Consider the following 6,674-nt stretch of genomic DNA (forward strand, 5'->3'; position numbering starts at 1 on the left):
AGATATTTCATTCTAGTTTCCTGCAGGAGAGAAAGATTTAAGGCTTAGAAAAACCATTTATGGATTATATTGCTGCACAGTTTAAATCAGAATCATTGTCTTCAAGATGCATAAGAATTGAACTTCTTTAGGGTAATGTTTTGGTCTTCCTTAACAAACTTAGGTTAGCTTCTATTCTTGAACATATGGTTGTCAAGAAATATTTATTTTCAGTTTTGAGCTTAGTACAATGCTAAGATTTAAATTTTGCATATGGGAAGTACTGATATGTTCTGTAATATCTGAATATTAAATTCTGCTTTCCATTCTAGAAGTGCTTAAATCTTCTCTTTCTCTTTTTGACACATTGAAATCAACTGGACTAAATGGAAGAAGTAAATTTATCTGTGGTAACTGAGTTTATTTTTCGTGGACTTTGTAAGTCAAAGGAGCTGCAGACTTTCCTCTTAGTGCCATTTTCTATACTCTACCTAATGACCATGGTGGGTAACTTTCTTGTTGTGTTCTTAATCATAACTGACCCCCGTCTCCATTTCCCCATGTATTTCCTCTTAGCCAACCTCTCCTTTATTGACCTTTGCCTTTCTTCAGTCACCACCCCTAAACTTACCACAGACTTCCTAAAGGATAATAAGACCATCTCCTTTGGAGGCTGCATGGGTCAGATCCTCTGTGTGCATTTCTTTGGGGGAGGTGAGATGGTGCTGTTCATGACAATGGCCTATGACCATTATGTGGCTATATGTATACCACTCCACTACTCCATCATCATGGACAGAAAAAAGTGCATCTTGCTAGTTTTAATATCATAGATCATTGGCTTGGGACATGCCATGAGTCAACTGGCTATGATTTTGGACCTACCTTTCTGTGCACCCAGAGTAGTGGACAGCTTTTTCTGTGATATCCCTTTGGTGATCAAACTAGCTTGCATGGATACTCACACTCTGGGCATATTGATAAATGCTGACAGTGGGTTCTTGGCCACAACTTGTTTCATTCTCTTGCTGATCTCCTACACCTACATCCTATTAACTGTGCACCTAAAGTCTAAGGACGGGGCCTCCAAGGCTCTCTCCACCTGCACTTCCCACATCACCGTGGTGATGCTGTTCTTTGGTCCCTGCATCTTCATCTATCTGTGGCCACTGAGCATCACCTGGGTGGACAAGTTTCTTGCTGTGTTTTATACAATAATCACACCTCTCCTGAACCCAGCCATTTACACACTGAGAAATAAAGAGATTAGGAATGCTATAAAGTGATTCATAAACCAGCATATGAATTCAAGGGATACTTTTTAGATTGCCCATTTACCAGAAAGTCCATTGTGTCCTGTACAATTTGACCACACTTTGGTTTTTAAAGTGAAATGGAATGATGCCCTGTTAAACTCTGAGTGTTCACAGAACTATTGTTTCTCTTTTCTATTATAAATTACATGCACAAAAGGCAACCCTTTTTTTTATTGGACCCTAAGGAGAGTAATAATTCTGAATACATATTCCTTTGTTAATGATCAAAGATTACCAAATAAAATGATTATTCTGATTACTACCATTTCTTAAAAACACTATGTTCCTGCATCCTGCTATGCATTTTACCTAGATTTTATACATATTTAAAAATAATTTAGAATTATTGATAATTGTTCCCATTTTTGGTTAAGAAAATGCATGATTTTTCCACTCTATCCACGGCTTAGCTGGAGAGAATACTAAGAATATTTGAATGATCTGTTTTTAGAAAAAATAAAATGAATGAATCTAACCATAATGCTATCGCCTTGGTACTCCACAAACTTATTTCCTTTAATGCACATTTTCAAGACTTGACCACTTATTTAAAGATACAGTTACCTTTGAAAATATTTCATTCAAGACAGGGGTAGAAGTTTGTAATCCTTTTTTCTCTCTTAGTGGTAAAGATTTTTTAATTGTAGCTTTATTTTACATACAACAGTGAGAAAAGGGAGGCCTGTGAATGGACAGAGATGTTTTGTTTCAATGCAAAAAAAAAAGTGCTCATGAGAAGAAAGCCAAAAAGAAACTGTCAAGATAAACAGCATGATAGAATTCTTCATATATTTTCTGCAGGGCTCAGGTAGGCTGCATGGCTGTGGATCATATACCTAACAAATTTTCTGCTTTTCATGAAGCCATCACCTCATACCAATAAAACAACAACATAAATACATATATTTACATATGTATATCATATTTGAGTATTTTCAGAAGGAAATGCATCCATTTGGTATTAGTGGAGTGATTAGCCAAAGCTGTTTATATCAGCATTATAAGATCTTTTAAAATTAAATTGTCTTTGCAATATTGCATACTCTATTCTCTATGATGATGCATGTCATTTTCTGAATAAAATTTTATTCATGAATTTATTTGCCAGGACTCTCCAGAGAAAAAGTAGAAGTTATGTATTTATGCACATAAATATTAAGAGATTTATTTTAGGAATTGGCTCAGGGAGTCATCAGGATTGGCAAATCCAAATTCTGAAAGGTTGAAAGTGCTGATAAGTTTGACAACTCTGATGAGGTTGGAACTCTGATGAAAGTTTGGATGAATTCCCTAAGAGAAAATGACTGACAGATGTAGAGATAGAAATTCTTTCTGATTGCTGAAGTGATCAGTTCTCCAGCTAAGGCCTTCAACTAATTGGATGAGCCATCTTTCATTGCAGAAGGCAATCTCCTTTGTGATTATAGATTAATAAGCCATAGATGCAATCAACTGACTAACAATTTAAATCCTCAAAATACCCTCACAGTAACAATCAGGCCAGGGCTTACTTAGTCAAACACCTGGACACCATAATTTAGCCAAGTTGACATATGAAATTAATAATCATATAAATCTTTTAAGAACCTAACTTCTAGTTCTCATGAATAGAAGAAAATAATTATTTCTTGTGACTTCATCCCTGTACTGAATCCTAAACATTTAATTATGACAAATTAATTTTTATCTCTATAACAATAAATTAAAGAGCTCATAGTTACAACATAACTAATGTAACACTTTGTTTAAATAATCATAGTTTTTATTTTTAGTTTTTAAAATATAAAAAAATAAAAGAAAACTTTATCAATATGTTTGCAAAGAATCATTTCCCCACACCAGATTAATAGAGAAGCATCTTTCCCACCTACCTACAGATGTTCATGTGGCATATGGTGACTCCTCAGAATATTTTCTGATGCGGTATTCACATTAACATTCCTTGAGACATACCTGCAATGATATTAGCCACCATGTGTTCATAAATGATTTGAAGCTTGCATATTTATTCTTTGTACATTTCTCAAAGAATTTGACATAACAACACCCCCTCTTGATTGAAAACTTGCAAAACTGGTTAACTGGTACTAGGAAACTACAAAAGGTACTGTCCATCTAGTTTCTAAGCATTTCACTCATCAGCAATTCAGTATAATTCACTTCAAAGTAAACCATGATTCAAAACCAATCACAATGCAAATTAAGAAAATATTTTGAACTGAATGCAAATAAAAATACAATATATAGACTATTTGAAAGGTTCAGCTACAACCATGCTATAGGAAGGGTATTATAAATGCATTTTTTGTAAAAGAAAGGCTGCCTATTAGTGATCCAGATATCCATCTCATGAAAATTAACCTAAAGAATGTCAAAGAAAGAGAATAATAAGATGAAAAATTAATGAAATAAAAACTTATTATTGAAAGGCTCAACTAAACCAAAGTTGGTTCTCACAAAAGTCTAATAAAATTGATTATACCTAAGCAAAACTGATCAAAAAGAAAATTAAAAAAAACATAAATAAATGATGTCAGCAATGAAAAATGAAGCATCTCTATAGATGCTACAGTCTTTAATATGATTATAAAAGTTATTCTATTCAACTTTATACCAACAAATTTTAAAAGTTGCATGAAATTTTAAAATTCCTAAAAAAAACAGTTGCCAAAAAAAGAAAATGTTAATGGTACTACATACATTAAGAAGTTGCACCCATAATTAAAACATATTCTGTTCCATTCAGTGTGTTTTAGCTCAAAACCTTCTACTCCACTTTCTGATGTTGGAGCTGGGACTTTGCAAGCCACATTTCTATTTCCCATCTGGTTCCACTTTATGCTCTGATAATAGGGCTCCTATAGGGAAACTGCAAGGTTCGAGAAAGAAGGATACTCCTTCCTGTCTACTTCTTGTGGACTTTCTGTGTGATTTGTTGTGCCTCTGAGCACCACCACAGCCACCCATTAGCAATCTTTCCTTCCTATGATAGTAGATGATTTCAAGGTTGTATTTCTGCCAACAGTTGCAAAACTAGCTTCATTGTGCCCCATAAGATAACAGCACCAACACACTGGTACCTTATCTTCAAAATCCTGGATCCTGGATCTATGATGACTATCTTCCGATTCAGAGAAACAAGCAGTGGCCAAGATGCACTCCCTCCAAAGAGGTCTGAGTTTCAGCTTCACAGGGTTCTTCCTCTAAATTACTAAGTTTCATTATTTCCAACCAATTCCCTTAGATTCCTAAACCCTAAGTATGGTACTGCTTCCTACAGTTGTTACCTCTGTGATAATTTGAGTTCTTTTTAAAATTTTTAAGCACCTAGTTAGAAACTTTATAGCTTTTAGCTCCTCATCCTGTCAATATATCCTGTCTATTCATTTAATTGGCACAGTTTCTCATTGCTGAGAAAGCTGACTGACACATCTCAGCACAAAGTATAGGCTTAAGTGGCTGCAGTAGTGAATATTCCAAAATATTTAAGAAAGTGAAAAGAAATATTTTAAATGAACTGCTTTTCTGAAAAGATTTTTTCACTAAAATAACATTTAAAAAATCAGATTATCAGAAATATTACCTACCATCAAACGTTGTTAATAATTCAAAGGATACCGATACATGTAAGATTCAGGAGGCGCATGGAGAATTCTGAGACTATCTACTAACTTCCCAAGTGTGCTCTATCTAAAGATTCACTGTAAACCAAATATAACAGAAGAAGATTAAAATGATGTTTATATGGCATTTTTTATGGAAATTCATCATGACCACTTATTTGCTAAGGGCTCACAGTTACAACATAACTAATGTAACACTATGTTTAAATAATCATAGTTTTTATTTTTATACTTTTGCAGTTAATACTGCAATTAACATTATAATACTTACATCTTATAAGAATATTGCACTGGCTTGAAACTGTGATGTATCCCAGAAAAGCCATGGTTTTTAAGTTTAATCTTGTGAATGCAGACTTATTGTGGGAAGGATAGTTTTGTTAGGTTGTATTGACTGGCAAATCCAGGTTGCTGGACTCCAGCTGTAAGTATAGCTACATTTTTTAAAGGCAGCCCATTAAGGAAAACAGCTGACAGCTTCCATTTCAGACCTGTCACAGGCAAGGGCAGAAGTAGGACTGACTGAGAGGCATAGTAACCCCTCAGGCAATGGAGACAGTTCACTGAAGTGTACCTCTTTCCCAAGAAGCAAGAGTGGGGGTGGAGGTGGGGGTGGAGATGATGGGATGGGAGGCTTGGCCCTATGCAGCTAATAACTGCTATTTAGAGAATTCAGATCACAGAGGCTGGGAAAGTAGCAACATTTTCAAATAGCTTTTCCTCAGCCTCTTTCTCAACCACACCTTGGCAGGAGTAGGGTCAGCTGAGAAGTAAAGGCATAGTACCACCTTAGTACTCTGGAGAGAGGTGGGTTGAAGAGTGCCATCTTCAGGGAAGGACAGGAGAACACAGAATCAAAATACTTCACAGAAAAGACTGGTATCCTGCTGGGTCTTATCCCCAGGAAACCTTGATACTGATCTATATCCATTTTGTGAATCCTTAATCTGTCTTGTCCGGGAAATATGACTGGGGTAGTCCTCTCTGGGGGGACTCTCCTTCTAGAATCAGCCCTCTAGGTAAAAATAGAGATAATGAAAGAAGTGTGAAAAACATATGGAGACAAATAAAAAACAAACAGTACACATCAGCTCTTCCTGAGGAGGAAGAGGGAAGAGAAAGATTATTTTTTGAGGGGTGGGGGGAAATAACTACACATATAAGGCACTCTCAAAAATATTCCATATATACATGGCAAGAATCAGATAAATGAGAACTGAAAAAATATCTGATCAGTTAATATCTGATCAGATAAGCACAAGCTATGCTAGAGCTCTAGAATAAGTTGCAACAAATGTCAAAGAGGAATTATAGCAATTATAGGAGTTATTGAACTAGGGGAGAAGACATCTGGAATCTTACACACATAAGAAAAGAGAAAAGAATGGACATTTTTGAGCAGGTTCCCAGGGAATTGAATGACAGCACAAAGTGCATGAATTTGTATGTCATGGGTGTCCCAGAAGGAGTAGAGAGGGGAAATGGGGCAGAAAGAATAATTGAAGAAATAATAGCTGAAAATTTCTCTTTCAAGGAGATCTCCAACCTAGCACTCTAAATTTGGAAACACATGTAACTATTCACAGATAAACATTTCTACAATTGATAACAGGCAAAAAATCAGTTTATTCTGATTCACCTGATGATTACATGCACTGCCCTTACATAGCAGAGTACCTGTATTTATTTCTTCAAATTTCATTCCTGACACTATGCATGAAGGTATGTCTGTCTACCCTAAATCTATTTTCACTCC

General features: G+C 35.4%; 1 pseudogene; it reads left to right on the forward strand.

The window, feature by feature from the left end:
* The first annotated feature begins 365 nt into the window (after positions 1–365).
* LOC143655053 (olfactory receptor 4K15-like) lies at positions 366–1,265 on the forward strand (annotated as a pseudogene).
* The last annotated feature ends 5,409 nt before the right edge of the window (positions 1,266–6,674 follow it).

Source organism: Tamandua tetradactyla, chromosome 14 (genome assembly GCF_023851605.1).
Source record: "Tamandua tetradactyla isolate mTamTet1 chromosome 14, mTamTet1.pri, whole genome shotgun sequence".
NCBI classification, from domain to species: Eukaryota; Metazoa; Chordata; class Mammalia; order Pilosa; family Myrmecophagidae; genus Tamandua; species Tamandua tetradactyla.